The 26,332-nt window shown below is 45.8% G+C and overlaps 1 protein-coding gene and 1 non-coding gene across 2 annotated transcripts in view; one reads left to right on the forward strand and one right to left on the reverse strand.

Annotated features, from left to right (window-relative positions):
- The window catches only part of Tspan5 (tetraspanin 5), a 168,919-nt gene that overhangs the window by 64,997 nt on the left and 77,590 nt on the right, over positions 1–26,332 (reverse strand). The gene's annotated exons all lie outside the window — the stretch shown is intronic.
- LOC125414866 (U6 spliceosomal RNA) lies at positions 16,249–16,353 on the forward strand. Its single transcript, XR_007236424.2, has one exon. It is a non-coding gene; the product is annotated as a U6 spliceosomal RNA (small nuclear RNA).

Here is a 26,332-nt window from a genome sequence, read left to right on the forward strand (position 1 = left end):
TCTCCACTTACAGAGCGGTAATGGAGAAAACAAAATGCTAATCAAAATGGTACTTTTAAGATAAACATTTATCATATGGTTTGGTTTTAAATGTGGCCTCATCGCTTTAGCTCACCAATTTCCTGTCGGAACTGTAGTGCAGCAACTCTCGCAGTAGAAAATAAGTACTATTAGGGTCTCAAGCTCCCATAAGAAAGCAAAACATAATTGACGCATATATCTCACCTGGCCCTTTTTTTCTTTTCTTTTTTTTTTTTGAGTGTGTGTGTGTGGGGTGGTGTTTTAAGACAGGGTTTCTCTGTATAGACCTGGTTGTCCGGGAACTTACTCTGTAGACCTGGCTGGCCTTGAACTCAGAGATCCATCCGCCTCTGCCACCCAAGTGCTGGGATTAAAGGCGTGCGCCACCACTGCCCAACTTGCCTGGCATATCTTATGTGATTATGTATACGCACATATGGACATGAACACATAATAGTTTCAGGACTTGAGGATTTGAATGTCTTCAGAGAAGTTCCAATTTCTCCCCAAAATACCATACCCTTTAAAATGATCTGAATTCACAGCCTTGTTTATATGTGACTTTGCAATATTTAACATCAATTATATACAGATTTAAATGATGCAACATAATATTGTCTTAGAAATAAAGGTATGCTTGCCTTGTTCCTAGTTCCTATTTAATTAGATATTTAACACACAGCAGATAAAAGGCTCTAGGGTGTGTTAGAATTTTTCTGGCTCTAGACCCATAATTTTCTTAAATTCCCTAGAAACCACAATGCACCATCTGGAGTCCCCACTAAACCCAAAGCACTCACCATCGTGTGCATGTGTGTGTCTGTGTGTGTGTGTGTGTTTGTGTGTGTGTGTGTGTGTGTATGTGCGTGCATGCGTGCATGAAAAAGAGAGAGATTGCAAGGGAAAGTATGGGCTATCTAACAACTGAGCGACTGGACTCATGCTCAGCCAGGGGATGAAAGGAGACCAGGATAATGCAAGGCTGACCCTGGAGCTGGCTGGACCACAGGATGAAAAGGCACGACCACTGAGGAGGTGGGGCATCCCACGTCTGAGTTTTGTGGTTCGTAACGAAAGCAACAAGTATGGAGAGCTTGGGGAAGCAGAGGAGAGGGAGAGCCAGGCATATAGTGGGATCAGAGGAAGGATAGCTTCTAAGTCACACCACACAGATGGGCTCGCTGTTAAGGAAACTTATCTGAACTGATTCCAAAAGAGGAAATGACACCTCCTTGGACACTGTTGGGGTGTGCGTTAAGAATTGAAATGAGGGTGACTTGCAAGAAGTTCTCAGATGTCAATTGCCCATTTGGAGTTATTCGGAGAAGACATCGTAGGTAGAAAGTCCAGAATAAAGGAAAGTGATGTCTGTGTGCAGTGGGTATCTGCTGGGACGTCCCCGGAGAGTGGTTTGGGTAGGGAGGAGCCCACAGGGTGGGTATGCGCTGTGTGGCATCCAACAACTACTGCCTCTCTTAGGCAAGGGTCTAAAATGTTCAACAGCGGTGCCCTGCACTAGCGGATCCCTCTGGTTCCATCAAACAAACAACTGAGCTAAAACTACTAATTGGGGGCTTCAGATTTCTGCTTAGAGAACGTAAAACTAGAGCAGCTGGTAGCTGTTTCTAACACTGCCTGGGGACAAGCATGCCTGGAAATGAAGCCAATACAAAAAGGCAGAGGAAGAGATGAGGAGAAAGAGATGTCTAGCATCACTGGGGCAGGTGGATAGAGCCAATTCCAAGTGCAATGCTCACCGACTCTTCCATTTGGGGACCCAACAAATTCCTGTTTGGGCATAAGCCAGTTGGGTCTGCGGAATGTAACGGAGAGAGTTTCAACAAATCCAAACCACAAGTATCTTGCTGCAAAGTATTGTTTTCACTTCATCCCATTCATTAGAGTTGATACTTTGGGACACAGGACTTAACCCTATTCTTAAACCACCTTCTCTTAATGGGCTTCAAATGTCACTGAACTGGAGATGTGAATAAACTTAAGACACTGTATTAATAATTCTAACGGTAAATGTCTGCTAACCTAGAATACTTATATAGAATACTTATATGTGATGTGAAGTAAAAGTTTGCTATTAGCACTATAAATGTTAATATTTATGTATTAATATAGGCTTTATATAGCAACCCTCACAACATTTTATGATAAAAATTTTATTGCCTTCATTGTAAATGAGGGAAAAGTGACACAGGAGGTTAAGAAACTTCCCCAATACTACGGCAGCAGATGGTGGGGTCAGAGTCCAGATGGAGCAGAACACAATAACCAGAACATTGGTTTTTAGACACTGTATTCCACTCCTCTAGAACATTCTGCTGCCACTCAAAGGCCACCAGCTTTGCTATGCCGTCCTAAGCTACCCCTCACCACAGTGACCTAAAAGTCACAGTGCCCAGAGCGCCTGGGGGAGAGGGCCATTTTCCCACTGCAGACTGCAAACCATGCGCCAGTCACAGTACCAATTTAATGAGGAGAAACCAGAAGAAGAGTACTCCCCAAACAGGAAAGATAATCCCAGAATATAGTATGTTTATTTCTTACAAGAGTGCTTTGTGAGATATACATCTATCCATGTTTAAGCTCGATGTCACGCTGTAAGACGTATCTCATTACGTATCGTGGTCAGAAACCATTTGAAGGCTACCAAGGCTGGAGGGGAAGCCGTGTGAGTGCTGGCTGTAAAACTGCCTAAACCAAGATTCACAGGCTCAGGCAGCAGAGGCGAATGCCAAAGCCAAACAGGCTCCCAGGTGAGAGGAACATCAGAGCTGACCCACACTGCCATCCATTTGCCAGAAGAGATCCCTAAACTCACGCACCTGAGAATTCCCTGGGGACCCCCTTTTCCTTAACTAAGCATGAGGGACCAAGAGTCCTTTCGGGTCCTCGGCGTCCAGTGCTCAGGCATGACACTGCATGATCCTGCTCCTCTCAAAACCTCGGAGAACCATGATGGTGACAGCGAGACCGAACGGGCTGAACACTAGCTAATGAGGTTTGCACATCAGGGCGCACAAAAGCGGGGCTCTCAGTAGCCCCCCATGTACTCCCATGAGGCTGAAATCAAAACTCAGCAGGAAAACTTTAGTTCAGGGGCTGGAGAGATGGCTCGGAGGTAAAGAGCACTGACTGCTCTTCCAGAGGTCCTGAGTTCAATTCCCAGCAACCACATGGTGGCTCACGGCCATCTGTAATGAGATCTGGTGCCCTCTTCTGACCAGCAAGCATACAGACAGACAAAACACTGCATACATAATAAATAAACAAATCTTTTTTAAAAAACAAAACAAAACAAAACTTGTGTTCAGAGAGTGGGGGGGGGGGTAGTCAAAATGGAGACACAAAACAGGAGCCTTGATTGAGTTAGAAGTATTGGGCCCACGACCCATGTTCCCTCTTTCTTTTCATGTGTAGCCAAGAAGTGGGTGGGAGAAGCTAGGAGACACAGAGCACCTTCGCACCTGACCTTAAACTCGTGTTCCTCCCATGCTCCCTGACTCTCCTCGGAGGGAAAGGACGCTCCTGAAATTTTTATTAAATGGCTGTCATAAATTGCTTATGAGAATCAAGCCACATTTTATCACTTTCCTTTTCCCTTCCAAATGGCAAGAGGTGGGTCTGAGCCTGCTTCAGAGCTCTGAGCCAAGATCAGCTGGCAGCGAATTTCCAACCATTAACTGTGAAACTGGAAGGGCCGAGGGAGCGCATTTTATTACAGGTTCATCCATAATACATTGTGTTCTGATCCTGTATGGACCAAATTCATTAACACAGCCAACAGCATATCCTCTGGCTCACATTCTTCTGTGCTCTTGCTGACTGGCATCACACCGCTTGGCCCACCCGAGAGTTATTTAACTTCCGGAAGCCAGGAAACACTTCCTCTCTGTACACAATAGGCACTTTTCCATCGGTGGTTGGAGACTGTCTGTGGGTCGGGGATCCCTCTTTGTTCTTGTAATAATAGTTATGGCTCCTCGTTCAAAAAAAGTACTCACAGGTGTGGACGTGGGGTAGATTCTTGCTAGGATTGCTATGGGACACATGGCCAGAAATGATTTATAGATCCTGAGAACAGCACATGAACCTTGGCTCTAATCCACATCACATTTCAGCGTTAGTTGTGAATGTCTGTTAGATGGTGTGGAGGATGGAGTCCAAGGCCTCAGGCGCAGCAGGCAGATGCCTTCTTACTGAGTTGTATCCTCTCGTCCCTGTCATGTGGGAAAACATACTCAGGGCAGAAGAAATCTGTCCACTTATGGAGCCATTGCTTCCCAATGATACTAAGATAAAACAAGAAAAAATAAAAACAACTACTAGCTAACAAAAAAACTGTTCGAATTACCTATTTAGGACAATGGTGGCACACGCCCTTAATCAGAGCACTTGGGAGGCAGAAGCAGACAGATCTCTGTGACTCTGAGGTCAGCCTGGTCTACAGAGCAAGTTCCAGGACAGCTAGAGCTACCCAGAGAAACCCTGTCTTGAAAAAAACCAAAACCCAAACCAAACCAAACAACAACAATAAGACAACAGCAAAGAATTGCCTATTTAAAGCTATTTCCCTTCAGAAAGGAGCAGTTAAGCATTTAGGGTTCACCAATTTAGACTTTTGCATAGGATAATGCCAAGAGAAAGCCCTAGTTCCTCACAGTCTAGCTAACACAATTCCCTCACACAATCGCATGCTAAATTAAATAGTCCAGCTAATAGTTTAATGAATCAAACGTCATTCCTCACTCATCCTCTCGCTGAAGACTGGGGCCTGGTGCACGCTGGGAGTCTGTTTCCCCTCTTCTTGTCTGTTGTTAGGCACCATGATGCTGGCAGCTGCAGCATGAGATTGCCGATCTATGATCTAGTTCTGGTGATCAATGCATTTTTCCTACCTTGCCGCGGGAATCAGTTTGGGAATGCCAAGTCAGTGAGATGAAACCTAAGATTCTGTGTGTGCACTTCTTAAGTATGTGGACATGCATGAATGCTTGTGCGTGGGGTGCATGTGGGTAGGGTCAGGGGTCAGAAGATCATCTCTGGAGTTCCCAGGAGGCATCTTCCAAGGTGTTTATTTGAGACGGTATCTCTGTCTGGCCTGGAGCTCACCAATTAAGCTACACTGCGTGCCAAGGCTGCCTGACTCCACCTCCTCAAAGATGGAATTACAAGCAGGCAGCCCCATGCCTGGCTTTTTTTCACGTGAGTTCTAGGAATCAAATGCTTACACCAATGCCAACTGACCTATCCCCTAACTGCACAAACCAGAGATTCTTAATCACGTATTAAACCTGCTTATTAAAGCTCTTGAACTATCAGGATGCCAGGTGATGCCAAGAAGACAGCCCATCAGAAGAAAGCCAAGCCAGGAGGTACCAAGAAGGAAGTCCACCAGGAGAAAGCAAACCCAGGGGATGCTAAGAAGGAAGCCCACCAGGAGAAAGCGAAGTCAAGAGAGGGACAGGGCGTTAGGACACAGGCAGATGGCTGCACGTGACATTTTGAGCATACGAGCCTGGAACCTCCAGCTCTCAGATGGCGTACTCTCTGTCCCCCAACCCCTTCCCCTCTCCAAGAACATCTGGGACACACGAAGTGCTCATGAACGTAGCAGATTTAAAAGAATGACTGACCCGCCTACTGCTGCCTTGATGCATCCAGGCTAACAAACAATGGCGTCCATTTAATTAACAGTACCCATTTCCAGCCTCTTATGTAACAGGCATTTAAGTTAAAGGCTCTATTTTATGAACTAACATCTTAAAATGGAACCGTAAGTAAAATATACGGCTAGCTAACACTGTGGGGATTAAATTACCTAATTTTCTATCTAAACGTACTAGAGTATATTAAATAAAAGCTGAAACGATAAAATAGCATTTTAGCACCAACCTTAATCTCCAAGAAGCAGGAAAATTAAAGTCGAGGCCAAAACACTAAAATGCATCTTAAACGCTAGACGGCTTAAAAACTGTTATCCCTGGGTGGGCAGTATTTCAAAAAATTAGGAAAAAAAAAAAGGAGAAAAGGGGGTGGGGGAAGCATTTCCAAAGGGTCCATCTAAATCATACTATCTAGATAATGGGGAAAACGAGCATTCAGAGATAAAAGACGAGGTAATGATCAAGATTGAAAATAATGATACGCCTCTCCTTTGAGAATGTCCTAAGAATGGAGTCACACTCCATAAAAAGTTGCCCCACGCCTTTACGGGAAGAGTCTCTCAACAGCACAGACCCATCTTCACCCCTGCGCGTTTCCAAGTTGTCTCTGAGGGTGACCCCATCAAAGGGTCAAAGCGAGTCACAACGGCTTGGGCAAGGCCACATTAAACCGGGTCTGGCAAAGAAAACGCCCAAAGCCTTCTTGGTGAGACATTAAATTCTATTAGGGGCTTGGAATCAACAGGTTTTTCCAAAACAGACCGGCAGTTACGTCTGATTCTTGATATTTTCTAATATGGAAATTTCCTTGCCTCAACTCCCTCAAATGATTTAAGGCCTCTGGTTCCAAGACCAGCGTTTAGCTTTTCAGCAGTTTTTTTTATTTTTTATTTATTTATTTTTATTTATTTATTTATATTTATTTATTTATTTATTTTAGCAGGTTTTTTTTTTAACCTGAAACTCATTTGATTTGAAATGTGAGCCTTCTGATTCCAAAGTCCCACCACAACTTAGCGAGGCTCCAGGCTGTACTCTCTATGTTCACAGCATGAAATATCAAGGCACAAACTGATTGGAGGGTTCCCATGGCACCCCACATCCCACATTCTGGCACACCAGTTACACCTTCAGTCATTGATCACACACATTGCTTCAGTTACATTGCTTCAGTCACATGCACACAAGTGTTCACCATCATCAAGGTTCACCGTAAGGCCGGGGAGCTGGCTCAGCTGGTAGAATGTATGAAACCAGCTCCCAGCATCCTTAAATCCCTGGGCTTGGTCCCCGGCACCGCAAATCAAACGTGGTGGTGCACACTTCTCATCCCCAGCCTCAAGAGGTAAAGGAGGGGATCAGAAACTCAAAGTCAGGCTGTCAAGATGGTTCAGTGCCGAGACTAATGAATTGAGCTTCGTCTCTGGGAAGAAGAGAACAGACTCCCACAACTGATCCTCTGTCCACCACACATACACTGTGCAGGCAGATACAGACATACATACTTAGACACATACACACGTATATATGTGTGTATATATATATAGTATGTATATATGATATATATATATATATATATAGTTTTTTTTAATGTTTGCAGTCAACTTCAGCTATAGTGAGTTTGAGGACAGCCTACATTACATGAGACTCTGTCTAGGAAAAGGATGAAAAAAAGAATCATTATGGACTCACTCAGTGGCTCTCTACCTTCTTAATGCTGCGCCCTTCTAATACTCATGTTGTGGTAATCCCAACCATAAAATTATTTTGTTGCTACTTTATAACTATCATTGTGCTACTGTTATGAATCATAACATAAATATCAATCTGCAGGATTTCTGATTAAGCAACCACCGTGGGGGTCATGACCCACAGATTGAGAACCGCTGCACACAGATTGAGAACCACTGCACTAACTTAAAAACGCCTCATCTTGAATACAATGCGTTCTGAAATCACTGTGTTATAGCTAGCTTATTTACAGTTTAAATTTGGTTGGGTGCCTACAGGCTTCTTATATAAAATTCTGGATTTAATGAACAACACGCCCTGAAGTATTCTGTTATCAAAGAATAAATATAAACTGTGTCAAAATAAGCATTAACTATGCATAAAAATGTAATGAAACAAAACTTTTGGTTTAGACTTGAAGGATGATATACAGATCTGAGAAAGAGCCTCCTCTGGGGAAAGTCTGGCCTTCTAAGGAAGAGAAAAGATATGATAAATACATTAAAGAACAAATAAACATTTAATGGGCACTTCCAGGCATTCAAGGAAAAGACCAAGGGAAAAATAGCCTGCATGCTGTCCTCGGTTTTAGATTCTGGAGACTGTAAGAAACAGAGTGCAAACACCGGAACTCTCCGTGAGGTGAGAAGAAGGGGACCTCACCTATGAGGGACTAAAACAAGAGTGACCAAGCCGGGTGGTGGTGGCACACACCTTTAATCCCAGCACTCAGGGAGGCAGAGGTAGGCAGATCTCTGTGAGCTCAAGGCCAGCCTGGTCTACAAGAGCTAGTTCCAGGACAGGTTCCAAAACTACAGAGAAGCCACGTCTCAAAAAACAAAAACAAACAAACAAGAAAGAGGAATGACCACAGATCCAGCAAGGCCCCCATGGAACTTCAGATGATGCCTCCTGACCTGGGGTATTTTCAGTCTGTGCAAACATGTCCACATCTGCCCTTTTCTAAGCATGTGTACCCTCAGCCCCACCTACTCCCTGTACAGTTTCGCACCCTACTCTCTCTGTAGTCATGGGGGTCTGCTCTTCATTCTTTGGCCATTCCAAGCAATCCCTCCCCCTTCTCATCCAGTGAAGCCACCCTTCTCTTAGGAAGAATGGGCTATTCTTACTTATCAGGGGTCATTTCAGATGGTGCCTCAAATAAGTCTTTACTTATTATTACTTATACTTACTTATTATTATCACTTATTATATTTACTCATTACTTATATTTACTTATTACTACTTATTTATTTACTTGTGCTACCTTGTCCGCTTCTATCATAGTTGCCACCTTATAAAATATTTGCAGTTGCTTTTCAGGTGAGTCCCTCACTAAGATGGGTACTCAAGAGAATGGAGTCCATCTTCATCTGGTCCATTTGTGGTTCCCCAAACAGGGCCCTGCGCCTAGAAGGTGTTTTTAAAAAGGCAAATGAATACAGGAAATTGGCTCCCCACCACCAAGTCAGGTATTTCGCTAAAAGGCAAATGCAAAAACAAACAGTTTTTTTAAAAAAATATCCTGAACTGATACAATATGCCACTCTTCAGATGGCTATCACATATTCTATTACCCACTGCCAAAAGCATGATCACTCCCAGTGCTGAGAGCAGAAGAATAAATTAAGCTGTGCTCGGTGGCACACACATCTTGTCCTAGCTATTTAGGAACTGAGGTTGGAAAGCAACGGAGTGAGACCCTTGTCAAAACAAACACAAGACAAAAACCTAACAAAACACTTAGAAATCTGATCCTGCATTTTAAATAGAAAAGACCTACCACAGTGCTGGGGAGGTGTTATTACTTATTCTGATTAATTCTATCATAAGCAGAAATGTTATGGATTCATTCTTTCTGTACAATAAGATTGGTAAGTTACTCTGGATACATGCACTTGCATGTACAGTCACATGCATGTCCTGCACACGGGATGCATGCACACAAACCCTGCTGGGAGCACTCCGGGACCTGTAATTCTTGCACAGTGTTGGCCTGAGATGCAGAGGAATTGCATGCCAGGGCCGCGGGTGGGAAAGCGAATTCCATCCTTCCTGCAGGAGGATGTGCAGATGACAATTCCGTAACCGGGGGACGACTGCCTTCCTGACTCGGGAAGCGGCTCAAGGAGGCCCTAGTTGGCTCCCAAACAGTCACAGTGGCTTCCAACCTGGCTCAGAGTGTGAGTCACCTGGGTGTGAAGCCAACGCGGAGCAAGAGAAAAGGGCACTGCAGTATTTGTGTTTCTTCTTATCAAACGGCATTCTTTCCTGGCATGAACGACAGTGTATGAAAAGCAGAGCGAGAAACAAAAACTTGTGTTCTCGGGAAAACAAGAGTTACTGAATTGTCTGCTGCTTCTGAATGTTTCTGTTAACACTGTTTTGTTACTTATTCACCCATTTTAGTGATATTCACCAAAAGGCAGGTGGGATCTGATGCCAAGGGTTCCAGGAAAACCTGCGGGAGAAAAATCTTAACCCTGAGAATTTCACTTCTACTGACCTCTTTTTCTTCTTTAGGCTCAGAGCAGCCACCATTCACTTTGAGCAATGGACTGTGGGGAGGTGACGTGGGATTCCCCTCTGCAGGCTGTGACTACGTTTTATTACTATTGGTTAACACAGAAGCTGCTTTGGGCCTATGGCAGAGCAGAATAAACCCAGGTGAGAAATCTGAACAGAGATATAGAGAAAAAGTAGGTGGAGTCAAAGAGACACCATGTAGCTGCTGAAGGAGACAGACGCCGGAACTTTACCCGGTAAGCCACAGCCTTGTGGCAACACACAGAATAATAAAAATGTGCTAATTTAAGATGTAAGAGCTAATGAATAAGAAGCCTGAACTAACAGGTCAAGCAGAGTTGTGATTAATATAGTTTCTTGTGGTTGTTTTGGGTCTGGGCAGCCGGGAAATGAACAAGCAGCCTCCTACTGCAGAGAGGGAGGCACATCCGTGAAACACTGAGGATGGATGAACCCCTGACCTCACCACTAATTCTCTGCTGAAGCCCAGGGGCAAAAATATGCAGGCTTCTACACTTGGAAAAAAAAAGTCTAATTCTCACTGACTATATACTCAACAAAAAATAAGCAAAATGTATTTTTAATTAATAAATGTTAAAGGCGATGTGAAATATTTTCAAAGAACCAATAAGAAAAACTCTGCAGAACTACCACACAATAGCATGATGTGCAGTGTTGCCTATGATGTCATTCAAATTCGACTACATGGGAAATCTTTAATGATGGATTCTTATTAGGAGTCAGTTAAAGTCAAATGGCCATGAAAAGACATCATTGACAGTTATGTCCTTACAACACTTAAACATATTAAAATGATAAATGTTTTCCTGTTAACATTTTTTCTAAACAGGGTAGATAGCCACAGAAATAACCTACAGGACAAACAGGGTTGAGGCCTCCAAACATGCCAGGGAACTAACTGAAGCAGAAGAAAACACACCAACAGCATTGGGTCTTGACCCAGAACAGGAGTGGGCAGCATCTGGCATGTCTGGCACACAAAGACAAACCCTGGCAGATGCTCTGTGTCCACAGGCGCTGGCCAAGGCTGGATGGCTGCAGTTGGGGAGTTAAAATGGCCACCACAGTGAGAATGTAGCTATGAAGAACGGAACAGCATTCTACCGTCAAAGCTATTTTTAAAGTCCCATGCTCAGAAGACAACAGAACTCCGAGTAATTTATTTAGACCCTCTTCCCAAAGCCAGCTCGGGGACAGACAGTTCCCCATTCATTAAGCAAATGTGTGCATTGACTTCCCTCTGAGAACACAGAGCAGAAAGGAGGGGAGACAAAAGAGGGGCTACGGGCAGAGAAACATGGCAGGCTCTACTGGACAGCTGGTCACACGGTGGTAAGTCATGCCACCTGGGTGCCCTAGAAAGGACAGAAATAGGCATTTTATCTGGGATCTTCTCTCCCACCCAGCGTGTGTGTGTGTGTGTGTGTGTGTGTGTGTGTGTGTGTGAGAGAGAGAGAGAGAGAGAGAGAGAGAGAGAGAGAGAGATGTATGTTTGTGTTGTATGCACAGTGGAGGGTACTTTGCAGTATTCCGTGAACTTGTCTGAACACAGAACTGATTTCAATGGGAGAGTGGCTCTGCAGAGCGGAGGTTTCACAGTATAGTTTTAGTGAATGCGGCTGTTGTTGTATCCTAGGCAGTCAGGATGCTGGCTCTCTGCTCAGAAGTCCTGGGAGAAGCCCCCCTTCTCCACCATACCACGGCTGTGCAGGGCTATCAAGATCTGTGATTCCTGGGGTCACTTGGTCACCACAGCAGGTTTAATTACTGATGCTGAAAGCAGGGGACTCACACCGGGGCACAATGTCTCCTCATTAGTGTCTGCAGTAAAATGGTGGGGATGAGGCAAAGCCACCAGCCTGAACTCTCCCTGTCCAACCTTCCAAACTTGGACATCTCGAAGAGTAACTTTACATATATACGCAGCTAAACAGTACCATGTAGTCAAGATGGCTGCTTCAGCTAACCGTTCAGGGCTGATTCCAGTGGCAGTGTTGTCTAGTATGTACTGGGCCTGGGCTTCAAACTATAACACCAGAAAAAGAAAACAAACAAACCAAAGAGCCCACACACTATGGTCTAATGAGGCAATTTCATTATGAGGGGGGAACGTGGGTGTTCAGCTTTATTCATCTATCTTTCTGCAAGAAGGGAAATTTATCAACGAGTAAGCACGGGATAATAAATTAGCGACTAGGAGGTCCCAGAGGGTTTATAATCCTTTAAATATGCGAAAATATTAAGTATGCACTCTATTTTCTTGAACGCTGTTTTAGGGCGGCTTTTTTTTTCAAGCCTCTTACTGACATTAGGCTCTGGTTTTTGCCTGAAACACTTTCATACGCAGCAGCTGGAACGACTTCACAACACGGGGAGATTCCTGATGTTCTTCGCATCCACAAATGCGGTGAACACCAAGCCAAAATCTTCAGGCCTGTGTCCCCAGAGTCGGGACAGTCAGACTGCCTTCACGCTATGTCTCTACACTTGTAGAAAGCAGAAGTTTGAGTCAGCCAACCATCCTGGCCCACAGACAGCCAACAAGTACTTTATTTTCCCTCAGTGTAGCAGGACCTCTCTAGACCTGAGAGGTTACGTCCCTGTGGAATCTCCAACAGACACCTGAGTTTTTTCATACAGAATCAGCTTTCACCTCAAGCTAATTTTGCCATTTCTATCCACGGCAGCCTAACAGAAAAATACAGTTTTACTAAGTGGAAGCATTTTTCCCTTTTCTCCCAAGCGGACTTCAGATTGAGTCCCATTGTCCCTCAATGACTAGGATTCCACCCAAACAATTCAAGCCGTTAGCTTGGCATCTAATGACAAATGTCTCTTTCTTCCAGTTCCCCCAGTGGTGTTATTATTAGCGATGAAGAGGCTGCCTTACTCATGAGCAGGGTTTTGCAAAGGTTACAGCAAAGCAGAGATTGTATTTTCTCGACATTGACCTCCATGATCTGCAAAATATTTCACTTTCATTATTGTAATTTCCTCTAACTGAGTAATACATTTACTTACTAGACAACCTCGAAGTATGCTTCTAACTTGTTCTTTCGTGCCACAATCAAGCAGGGCAGAGAAATATCATTGAATGAGGTACTGAACGCATGTGCGTTTGAGGACGGCAAGGGTCTACCCACCAAAAGCAGCAGGTGTCCGTGACCTACTTATGACAAGGGCTGGGCAGCAAGGATTTCCTAACACACGGATGACAAATGCTACCATTGAAAAGTTCAAGAATCCTTGAAGACAAGTAAGTGTCAGATACGATTCTAGGCTTGGCATCAAACAAACGAATCTTGTCTGCTTGCATCACGCTCTGGTCAGGTAGATAAAAATAAAACCATGTGACAGAGGGCAAGCTATAGCAGCGCTTAGGAAAAGGCAGTGTAATGGGGTAGGGGGTTTAGAGAACTCTCTGATGAGACAGGGCTTAGAACACATGACAGCGCAAACCCTGCAAATGCTTTGTGTCATGACGGGAATGTTCTGCAAACACAGGTTGGAACTAGTTCAACGGGATGTATGGCTGAGCTGGCTACCAAACTGTTTCCTCCTTTGGAGGTATCCAGTGAGTCATGCCTCAGCTCCTCTGGGAGTCTGATTGGTCTTGTGACTGTCGTTGTCAACAGACTGCAAGAGGCACGGTATGGGACGACTCAGGTCTACTTCATCGCCTCTCCTTCCCCTTCTACAGAAAACAGCGTGATACCGCTAACAGACACACAGGAGAAGGGCCTGGGTCCCCCAGGCACTGTATGGAAGACAGTCCTTCTACTGATGAAGTGGGCAGCAGGGTGGGAGCAGAATGGGCTCCCTTGAGACAGCGGTCGGGTCTTTTCAACAGTCACAGCTCCAGAATCCGACTAAATGCGGTTACAATTGGCATTTACTCGGTAATGCTACTGAGCAGTGACGAGCAGACAGACCTGTCAATAGGAAACGGGGGAAGGGCGGGGAACGGCAAGAGCACACGAAATGGACTTTTTTTTTTTTTAAGTCAGCCGTCTTACTGAAGACAAATGGACTAGCATTTAGAACTTGAACGAATATAAGCTATGTTGACAGCCTGCTGAAGTCCACACACGGAGCCTGGTTGAGGTCATGGCTCAGTGGATTATGAAAACGGAGTCCAAGACGTCCCCCTGGTAAAGGTTTCTTATTAAAAGTCACATGACAGTTTTACTGTCACCCAGCGCAAATGACACTAAATCAACATAGATGGACGAGCTGTCAGGGTGTACTGCTGCCACCAGTCAGGGGACACCGAAGGACGCCATCCTTCAGTAGACCTAGTCCCAACTACTGACCGTTTGTTTCCAGTAAATCAGCAACGAGAGTTCACACGACCAAATTACACTAGAACCCACCTGAACAGGGGTTTCCTTGGATTTTCCCTTTGTCATACAAATTCCTGCCTGAGCACAATAGTCAAAGTGTGTGTATGAAAAGCTTGGCTAGATGATAAGGCTCTTTTTAAGAATGGAGTAAGCCACTTAGAAGCAACAAGTACCGGGAGATCTATTCCTAGCAGGAGAGGAAGAAAACAAGACACCTTTGAGGAATGGTAACTCTCACCCCAAGACTCTCACACTGCCTTGGGGCATTTATGCATGACCATTTATTCAACACCACTGGGACTACTCTGGGTACTGGGGGGATTAAAAGGCAGCCCAAGGGCCAGACTCACAATGAGTCAGATCTAAATGACAAACTGCAAAGACACAAACATGGAGCATTAATTCTACAGGGTCAGGACACCATCTCCCCAGGCCTGACCTGAAATTTCAGCAGATGCTGCATGGGCAGGTCCCCAGGCAAAATGGAGAAGAACATTTAAGTTCAGGGGTCTAAAACAGTCCAGCCCCTGAAGGTGGCTGTTTCTATCCATTAAGGATGATGATTCACTTTGTCCACTGCCGAGTCTTTCAGCCTAGACCAGGCCCTGAGCTCAGAAGACAGAGAATGAATGTTCAGAGACTGAGGAGGAATGGATGAAATCAGACCGGAGAGACACAGAGACCGCAGGGCAACAGTGGACACCACATCCTCCACCAGGGAACAATGTGGGTAGATTTGTCCTTTTCTTCATATTAAAATATTTTTATGGTATGTGTGTGTGTGCGTGAGCGCACCTGCAGATGCCAACAAAGGCAAGGAGAGGAGACAGACCCTAGGGAGACAGAAACAGAGCAGTTATGACTCATCTGACATGGTGCTGAGACCTGAACATGGATCCCTTAGAAGAGCAGCAAACCACAGTCCCTGTCTCTAGCTCCTCCTTTCCTTTTTTTTCTCCACCTCCTTCCTCCTTGTCCCCACCCTCCTCTTTCTTTTTGGATTTTCCAAATAGGGTTTGTCTGTGTAGCCTTGGCTGTCCTGAAACTCTCTCTGTAGACCAGGCTGGCTTCGAACTCAGAGATCTCCCCGTCTCTGCCTCCCAAGTGAATGGGATTGAAGGTGTGCACCTCCACTGACCAGCCAGGTCTCTTCTTTTCAAGAACTGCAATGAAGGAGTTCGGTGCCCAGAAAGGGGCAGCACTTAGGGGGTGATGCTTATGCCCCTATGAAAAACAGGACCAAAGTGAAGCAGGACAAATGAAAGGTGGAATGGCCATCAGAGGGTTTAAGAACCATGTGGGGAGGACTCGGTGTGTGCATGTACATGTGTGTCTGCCCAAGCACACATGCATGTGGGCATATTTCGTATTTGTAAATTTGTAACAGGGGCTTCTGAGATGACTCCTAATTTTAAGGAAAGTCAGGTTTGAGTACACAACACACTTCAATTGTGTTACAGCTGAGATACTTACCAGGAAATTCTCAAGAGGTAGTTAGAGCCATGATGCCCCAGAGACGGTCTTGGGTATAAAGGAAACTGCCCACAGACACTACTCATGGCTGTCAAAGTTATGCACTGCACAGCTCCCAGGGCTCCAGCTTAATGGGGTCACTGGGATTGTGTTTGGCTATAGCATATTTCTGGCAAACAAACATACTATATCTTAAGGGGTGAATGAGTGAATGAACGTTTATGCCCTGGCGATGCTGAAGCACACATAGGCAGCCCGTATATGGCAGTTCTGTTGAACTTGTCCACATTGGGTTTCAAGGTCTAAGTTGATGGGGGCAACCGACCAAGTCTCTTCCTCAAGAGGGCAACAGATCTCATTACAGATGGTTGTGAGCCACCATGTGATTGCTAGGAATTGAACTCAGGACCTTTGGAAGAGTAGGCAGTACTCTTAGCCGCTGAGCCATCTCCCCAGCTCACTTCAGCAGCACATATACTAAAACTGGAACCATACAGAGAAGATTAGCATGGCCCCTGCGCAAGCATGACATGCAAATTCATGAAGCGGTCCATAGTTTTTGTGGTGGTGGCACATGGCTTTAGCCCAAGCACTGAGAGGCAGAGAAAGGTGAATCTCTGTGTTCCAGGCCAGCCAGAGCTACATAGCAAGAGCTGTCTGAATCAGTCAGTTAATTAAAAGCATTAATCTTGAGGGGTACCTCTTGTTACTTCACCATAATCATTTCCAGGTGACAAGCTTGCCAAAAGAGATGCCAGAAGAGCGGCGAGGAGACTTGGGAACGACAAGGGGAGAAGGCAGGTAACAAAGTAGAGGGATACACAGCAAGTCTACTTTTGTGTAGGTCTCATTTAAAACTTATGTATTAAAAAAAATTATGACCATTTAAGGTTCCCACAACTTTAATAAGCTCTTAAATAGTCTTAACAGCATCTGTGAGGTCAGCAATAGGTAGCGTTCAGTGACAACGAAGTTTCTGCCTCTCTACAGGAGCCTAGTGTTCCTCTAGCTGGGGGAATGCACAGTTTCACTTCTCATCTGTGGGTATCCAACCCCCTTTTACGACACGACACTGTCATCTACAAATGTGCTGGGCTGTATTCATCCCTCTGTAGGAATGCATGCAACCTGTGGGCGACAGGGTAGACACTCCTACCAGATGATGATGGTGATCATGATGCAGACACCTCTAAACACTCACATGTATAGTTACACACACACACACACACACACACACACACCCCGAGGCCTTCTAAAAACATGGAAAACCGCCATGAAGGACACTTTCTAGTGGCTCTTCTAAAAGTGTACTAGGCAGTAACTGAACATCTACAATGACAGCACACTGGTCTATTGCTAGGTCAGGGCACACCACATCAAACTAGATGTTTAAAAATCTAAGTGTAGCTGCTTTTCTCTCCAGGGACATATGACATTTTGGAGACTTTGTTAACCTATGTGGTACAGACAGACAGACAGACAGACACAGACATCGAGACCACAGTGAGTTTCGTTAAGATTGGTTACTGGAGCACAGGTACCTTACCATTGGCTAGACCACTGAAGGAAGTCTCCCTCCCTCATCAACCATGAACTACCTCGAAATCCTCAGGGACGGGTGGGGCCTCATGAGAACTCCTCCACCTCACCCCCATTCCGTGGCAGAGTCCAGCACAGCTTCAGCAGGTAGTCAGAGCCACACTGAGCTCAAGAGGACACTGTAAGTGATTTTCGATGAAGCAAATTCTGTCATTTCCATCCAATTCTTGCCCCAAAGACAGTCTTTAGGAAGAAACCTATTATTTCCAAGACTATATACATAATAGCAATGTCCATCAACGCCCACAAAATATAAACAGAGCCACTTTGATCATTATTCTTCAGCATGTTAATATGTGCATATTAATATTCTGCCAGCTAAGACTAATGAAGAGCTCCAACAGAATGAAGTGAGATCAGAAGCTAACAGAGGTGAGTCGACCTCGCTGGGTCCTGATGGCTTAGAATGTATTCTTGCCTGCCATTCATGCCCACCCTCAAAATCTTAATGAGGGCAAATGACTTTCACACATTTATTAATGAGGCATCTAGTTCAACTTTGTCATTTGCTCAGATCCTGACATTGCATTAACGGTGTTTTAAAATCGTACGGCTCTTTAATTTATTATTATCACCCCCGCTAAATACAACAACAACGTTTTTTCAAAAGCCTCAGGCCAGCATGCTCTCGCCTTCCCTGGAAAAAGAGACGGGCTATGTCTGCCCCAGCCCATCACCCACAATCCTGCAGCCTTTCTGTCCTCACGCTGAATGGGGAGAGACTGGGCTATATCTGCCCTAAGTGTCAGCAGCCCTGGAAGCGTGACAATGGCTGAATGAATTTTCATGGGACATAAATCACTCGCTCACTACATGCCACCTTCCAGAGCTGCTTCTCATGAACCCCAGAGCCTGCACAATATGGCTCGTCACATCCTCTGTGACAGTTGTGAGCAAGGGGACCGTTTGCGTGAGGAGATAAATGGTGTTTTCCTCTTTGAGACACACTTTTCCTGCTCCCCGCATGACAAAATTTATTTTATTAAAAATCACAGTCACATCCAATTCCCACACGTCGGTTAAAATTTCAAATATGCTCTCATGCTTCATGGACCTGTGGAGTGTTTCAGCAAGACTCTTAAGATCATACTTAGCTGATCACTGCTTAAAGAGACTCCAAGTGTTTCAGCTTGCCTGGTGTCGGGATTTACACACAAACTTCTGAGCAACTTTTGAGCTTCTCTCGGGGAAGAATGCCTATGAAGATTTGAGGTCAGACATGGTAACAAAGGCCTATAATCCCAGTGCCAGGGGGCTGAGGCAGGAGGCTCATGAGTTCAAGGCTAGCCTGGACTGTATAGTGAGACCCTGTGAACACACATTTGCTGACTGGGAAATTCTATATAGATTTCTTACATTGATTCAATACCCTTGAAAGTAATTCACTGAGAGAATCATGATCAAGACACTTGATGCCGAGACACCATCCACTCTAATTCTGCTGCTCCCTCCATAGCCGGCTGTACTTTCAAGTGGGAACTCACTGTGCTTCTTCTCCAAAGCTAATATATTGTATCTTCTAGCACACGCAGCCGAGTTCCCCAGCAACTATGTGAAAAATAGCGCATGCAGCAATCCCAGCCAAGAAAGCCTGAGACGGGTTAGACTGGGCCTCATGCTCATCTCTCAGCGGCCCAGGACAAACGCCCACCCATGTGTCCCATGAAGACAGGAGTAACAATGCCACCCAGCTGCCCTGTCCCGGGCTACTCAGCTGTCTGTGAGCTCCATGTCCTGGGCTCTCAGGGAACTCCTGAAAGTTAGTGAGCCTCAGGGGCCAAAAGGAAACACAGAACATGGGGCAGGTGCGAGGGTGCGGGTGGGGGAGCACTCTGGTTTTAGTGAGACGAGAAAGACATGGAGAGAGTAAAGGGCTGGCTTTGCTCTGGGGAAATGGCGAGAAAGCCTCTACTGGGAGCTGGCTCATGAGTAAGAGGACTCACTGCCGAGTGTGGCAAACTGAGTTCAATCCCCGGTACCCACAACATGGTAAAAAGGAGAAAATCAGCTCCTGGACGCCGACCTCTGACCTCCACAGCCTTGCTGCTGTCCTGCAGATAAACGTAAGAGAAGCATCAGCCTCACTCCGGCTCCTGGAATCCATGCTTGGAATTCTAAACTCTTTCTAGGGTCAGGAGGAACTCGGGGAACCACTGGAGCAGAGCTGGGGTGCTACCCGGGCTCCATACAGAGCGGGTCCTGCATTTTCCCAACGCGGCTGGCCATGGTGGTGAAGTAGGAGTGGGTGTCGGCCAAAATGAGCCTCACGGGAGAACAGCGTGCTTAAAGAACAGACCTTGGCGGAGGAAGGAGGCAGCGGTACGGACGCATGCCACAACCCCGAGGACAGACCACGGCAGAGGCCAGAGCACGTGGTTTCGATGTCAGGCTGGCACCCAGCTGCGGCAGCCCTGTGAAAGAAAGATGCCATAGAGGAGGAGAAGGCCAGAGCCAGTGGAGAGGGTGACAAATTGGAGCTCTGTACCACAAGCAGCAGGCTTGTTTCCTCCTGGGAGCCGAGGATGTTAGAGGCTTTTACAGGGGGAGCCCAGCTGCTGGGAGGCAGGCGGGCAGCATGTGGGCACTGCACCTTACTATCAAAGGCCGGAATTCTGCTGCCACCAGTCCAGCAGGGATACGGTGACTCACACCGAGACGCTGAACTCAGGGACCGGTGGGAGGTATGGCCTTGGACACGGGCAGAGCAGGCTGGATGGGAGAGTCAAGCCTGAGGAATGCATTCCCTGCAGACCAATAATGTTGGCTTGGCTTCCAGCAGAGGCAGCAAACGCTGCAGAGAACTGCTGTGCAAACAGCTGTCTGCAGCGTGCACCAAGTGCAGGGGACCTGTGGGCTGGGGCAGAAGCAAAGTTGCCCCAGGGGCTCCCCAACAGACCCTTGTAAAGGAGTGACTGGCAAATGATGTGTGTATAGCATAAATCTGTCCCCGGTGAGTCTCTCCGCTCAAAAATTCAACGGCAAGGATCAGATGAGCCTCTGTTCACTCCTTAGGTTCATAAAGAGGCAGGAGAATGAGCGACAGTCCCACTGCCTGGATGTCCACCAACCAATGAATGGAAAAGGAAAATATGGTACATATAAAAAATGGAATTTTACACAGTCGCAAAGAAAAGAAAATTATAAATATGAAATAAAATGGATGGACGGAACTGGAAATTATAATACTAAATGCTGTAACCCAGGCTCAGAAAGATAAAACCATGTTCTTGTGCAGATCCTAGCTTCTCGTGCATGTGTGGGTGTCCATGCGTGAGTGCGTGCATGCATGTGTGCATGTGTAGATAGAAGCCAGGAAACTAGAAAGGGGCCCAGGAGCGTGGAAAAGCGGCTTTAAAGGAAGGGGTGGAGGAGAGTAATAGAATGCGTGCTATTTAGGGGGACAGGGAGATGGAGAAAAGGGGGGCAACCAAATCTAATTATATACGGAATTTCCATAAGTAATCCTGTTACTTTGTATGCTCAGTTTAAAAAATGGTGAAGGGTACTCCTGGTCTTCAAGGGGCTTAGTGCCACTCAGGCCACTGAGGGCTTCTGACAGTGGACAGTCAGCCACCAAGTAAACAGCACAAACCAGCATTGTTTATAGCAAACACACATGGAGAGCAGAAGAAAACATTCTGAAGAAATTGGGCATGCCCATTGCCACTAAGTCGCAATATTAAAGACGAGTCATGCACTGCACAATAATGTTTCTGTCCGCTGGACAAATGTACAAGAGTGGTCCCCGAGTTCACTGTCTGTTATAAAAACGCAGCCATCTTGGTTTAGGTAAGTGCACCATGTTCAAACAATAGTGAAATCACCTAACCATACATTTCTCAGAGCGTACCCGCACTGGTATTGTTACCACCCAACTTGTTACCGTTAGACCTAGTAAGGAGTTTGAATGGTAGTCCATGTGTTAAGAAAAGTGGGGGAAGGGAGATCTGTTTACAAAGAAACTGTCTATAGAATCATCTAGAAATCTCATGACGCCCATTTTGCAATGAGCCAGAGTTTATCCAACTTATGCCAAGCAACACAGCATGGCTTTTGGATCACACAGATGGGTCTTGCCTCTAGTACCTCCTTGAGAACCTTGGATTTACAGAGCTGACAGGCAGGAGAAGGGGAAAAGAGAAGGCACCGCCTGCAAGAAGCTTGGGAAAGCAGGTAGGGTGTGTCTGAGAGACAGAGATGCAGAAACAAACTGGGCTCATCCCAGGGAGACAGAGGGGTCAATGGAAACTCCAGCCAGGTGCACTAGAGGGCACTGGACATTCAGAGCAGAGGAAAAGGAGGCCCGGGTGTTCTGCCCAGCCCTGGGCTTCACTGTTCACCTCAAATGCAGGTATAACCATACAGCATTGTATCTGAAGGGTTTGAGACCAAATGTGGTTTGGACTTGGGGAGCTCTTTTGGATTCGGGAATGTTTGCATAGACTTTATAGATTTAACATCTCTAACCTGAAAATCCAAAGCACCTCGGATTTCAATGTGATGACAAGAAATGTCCTTGTTTAAGGGGACTACATGAAAAGTGTATGCAAATTGCCTGGGCTGCAAGATGAAGCTGGGACCTAGGGAGGATCCCGCACAGATATGGAAATGGATCCCATGCCCCTTTCTCTGGAGATGGTTAAGATGGGACTGTAGAGCTTCAGACACTTCAGCGGAAATACAATGGTGGATTAAGATAGGACCGTGACCCCAGTCTCTTATTTACAGGGAGAAGAGCAGAAAAGCAGGCTGGCTGGCTCAGAAAGGCTGACCAAGGGTCTTGAAAACAGGCAAAGAAAAGTCGAGTACCGTCTCTGGGAGTCTGGCCTTAAAAGGCTTTTGAAGGAAAGAAGATGGGGGCAGGGGCACAGTGGGACTTTGAAATGAGGAAAACAATTCTGCTTTCAGAGTTGAACTTTAAGAATCAGATGTGTAACAACCCCCCTCAACACACACACATATACACATACACACACACACACACACACACACACACACACACACACGCGCACACACACCCCTCCCCCAAGACCCATAAAGTTAAAAGTTCGAAGTCTAGGACTGAAAACATCAATCAGAAGGGGCCTGGCCTGACTTGAAACTGGATATGCAAAGCAAATATTCAAAGAGAACAGCAATGGCCTTGAGCTCAGACCAGCATCCACAGTGAAAGGGTCGTGAGCAATGTTAGGGCCCACAGCAGACAAAGTCACAGCAGCTTGTCAGTACTCAGCTTACTGTAGTCACCACACTCAGTGCCCATGATCATGATGGAGACGCCAGGAACTTAACCTGATGCCATCTGACGCTGGACTTCTCTGTTTTTATTCCTCGTGGGTCAACGAAGCATCTGACTATGATTTGAGACCCCGTGGGGCCTGGCTAACAGGAGGAGAATGGGTACTGGCCGTTCCCACACCAGGAATCGTGGGCCACCGAAGGGAACTAGGAACAGCTTGAGCCTGGCTTAAGTCATAGGCTCTGATCTGGTTGTACGCAGCCACTTCCTGGGTGGGTTGTCGAGAGGGAGAAGCCAGCCTTTTTTATTTCAGGGTGGAGCTGGGCAGAGGGGCAGGAGGCACCAAGGACATTTGCTGAAACGCACCCACCGCCTGCGGGGACGCCTTACTGGCAGAGAAGACAGAAGTACGGGCCCTTAGGACAGCCAGGGAGCTCTACAGTCACAGATGGAAGGTGGCCGGAAGTGGACACCAGGGCAGTGGTCGTGGGAATAGAAGAAAACACAAGAGGAGCCTTAGGGGACTACGTTGGTTAATTTCCTCTTGCTGTGACCAAAATCCCTGGCAACGCGACTTAAGAAAAGGGTTTCTATGGCTCACAGAGGGCACCATCCGTGATGGTGGGGAGGGGAGAGGACAGGACAGTGGGGTGGGAGTGAGGCAGTCGGTCATGGTGCATACACCCCAGAAAGCAGAGCGAGAGGACCGCGGGTGCTCAGTTGAGTTTCTTCTTTTCATTCAGTTCAGGGCCCCAGCCCATAAAATAGCTCTGTCCACACTGACGACAATTCTTCCCACTTCAATTCTCACCTAGAAAATCCTGGTAGAGGAGCCATGAGACCCCAGCAAGTTGACAATCAGTATTAAGCATTGTGGGGGGAAGGGCTCGCAAAGACAACTTTAGGACTTTCTACTCAGGGACTCAGAACAAGTCGCCCTCCACGTGACAAGTTTTTTGTTTCTTGGTTGTTTGGTTGGTTTTTCGAGACAGGGTTTCTCCGTAGCTTTGGAGCCTGTCCTGGAACTCACTCTGTAGACTAGGCTGACCTCGAATTCACAGAGATCCGCCTGCCTCTGCCTCCCGAGTGCTGGGATTAAAGGCATGAACCACCACCACCCAGCCCAGACCCGCATTCTTCAAGCTGCTTGCCACTCCTTTCATTCCACAGTGCTTGCTAAGTTTCAACACCAGGCCTCACTGGGATCCTAAATTCAGGAACTTCCGGCATAGCGGGGTCCACTCACCATTTCAGTAAGCAAGGCAAGCGCTATGGCAGGAGCACACACAATGCCCAGCAAATGATGAATGCTGTGGGGGGCAGAACCAAGGTGTTCAGTCAAAAGATTTAGCTTAACTTTAGGGAGAAAAATCAATGTCATTCTTTTAACTTTTTGAGGTGTGTGTGAGATAGGTGTAATGTATATATGTGTACATGTGTTTGCGTACAAGCGTCTGGGTGTGCACATGCCACAGGGCATGTGGGGAGGTCAGAGGACAGCGCCGAGTGTCAGTCCGCACCTTCCGTCTCATTTGAGACAGGGTCTCTTGTCCACCACTGTGCATGCAAGGTTGGCTGGCCTGAGTGCTTCTGGGAACCCTGTTTCTGCCTCCCATCTCCCTTTCGGGATGAGGGGTTAATTGCATGCTTGACCTGAGTTCTTGAGGAATCTACCTCAGGTCCTCATGCTTGAACGGCGAGTACTGAGCCAGTTTTATTTACTTATTATTTATTATTTAGCAGGTGCACGTGCACATATGAGTATGTGTGTATGTATAGTGTGTATGTGTATATTGTAGTGTGTGTGTGTGTGTATCAGAGTATATGTGTACCACATGTATGCACGAGCCTTCAGATGTAAGAGGAGGGTGCTGGATTCTCTGGAACTGAAGCTAAAGGCAGTCGTGAGCACCATGGTGCGCTGGGAATCAAACTCTAGTCCTCTGCAAAAACAGAAAGGACTCCGAACCACTGAGCCGCCTCCCGAGCCCATCTGCTTGAAGTTTTAAATCCACAGAAATGACTTTTTTTCTATTAGGTATCAATAGCACCTTAACTTTACGTCCCTTTATCATAAGGGTGGTGACAAAGAAGTGTCAAGAGGTCTAGAAAATCTGGTCAAGTCGGCTCGATTGCAGGAGCGCACGGGGAAACTCCTGGTGATAAAACAGAAGCACATGCCGAACCAGAACGCAGCACAAGGGAAGGCAAACGGTGAGTGTTTGAGGGCCACACTGCGCACACATTCATTCGGCTTCATCATCTGACACGCTAAATTCCCAAACCGCAATCCATGCAAATTCCCACTCATTGAAAATTTAAGACAATTCCAGGACATGGTTATCGCGAGTCCAAATGACCTTTCAGAGGAAAAGTCAAGTGTTCAGACGACAGAGAGCACAGTAGGGTTGCCAAAAATTATGAATCTAGATAGAGAGGAATCTCCCTCAGTGGCTGGACAAGACCAACAGGAGGGAAAGATATAGCTGAGAATACTGCTTGGTGGGTATTTTAAAAAGGCAGACAAACAAGCAAGAGGCAGAAATACAGTCTTGATTGGGAAGGTATGTCTAGCCTACATCCTTTACCCCTCACCCTCATTTTCCGCTTGTCTCTGTACGATTTCCCTGCTGCCTTTGCAGAAGACTTGAAGATCAGGAAGCAAATGTCTCAACTATGTTCCCTGTATGTTCCTTGGCCTCTGGTAGACTGCGCTTGTGAGCCCACACTGAAGGCTCACACAGGTTTGCCTTAAACACTGTCTTACTATATTTACTATGGGGATTTTGCTAAAGATGGTTTTCACTTTGCTATATTACATATCATATTGCACATATACTGCAAAGTATCTGCTTTACAAGGCCTCTGACTCCTCTTAGTAGGGTCATTTATTTTGTAATAAGAAGCTGACTGTGTCTCCTTTAAACTGAACAAGAAATCCTCTTAAAATCTTACCTTCCCTTTCTGAATTTACCTAAGTTATTAAATACAATGAAACACCAACAAAAGGCCCTTAATAATAAGCATTTAATTAGTTCTCATTGGGCAATGTACTCTATGCTCGCATCCCTATATGACAGGAGTATTTATCTATACTTATATCTATACCAATACTCTAGTTATCTATCCTCATATCCCCTATAAATTTTTGTGTTAGAGAAATGTTTTCCATAGAGATATCATCTCTAGCTTTATGTATTCTTTTTGTTTTGTTTTGTTGTTTTTTTTTTGAGACAGCATTTTTCTATTTAGCTTACACCAAGCTGGCCTTGAACTCAGAGATCTGCCTGCCTCTGCCTCCTGAGTGCTGGCAACCACCGCCCAGCTATGTATTTTTAACCATACATATTCACACAAACAATCACATATTTATACGTAAATCAAGGATATATGACATGTACATTTATATCCTTCATTATCCATTGGAGATTAGGAATCCTACTGCTATCAAAGCACACAGATGCTAAGTCCCTTATGTACATAGCTGAGTACCTGCAGAGAGCCTACACATCCTCCTAGACACGTTCAATCATCTCAACTACTCGCAGTACCCAACACGGTGTACAAACCACATAATTGGTAACGGCACTGTGCTGTTTAGGGAAAATGGCAAGGGACAAGTCTGTTGACATTCTATATAAGGGCTTTTTTTTCCTAGTATTTTTTTAAATCTATGATTATTTCAGTCTGCAGATAGGGAA

The sequence above is a fragment of the Myodes glareolus genome, chromosome 17 (assembly GCF_982192425.1).
Source record: "Myodes glareolus chromosome 17, mMyoGla1.1, whole genome shotgun sequence".
NCBI classification, from domain to species: domain Eukaryota; kingdom Metazoa; phylum Chordata; class Mammalia; order Rodentia; family Cricetidae; genus Myodes; species Myodes glareolus.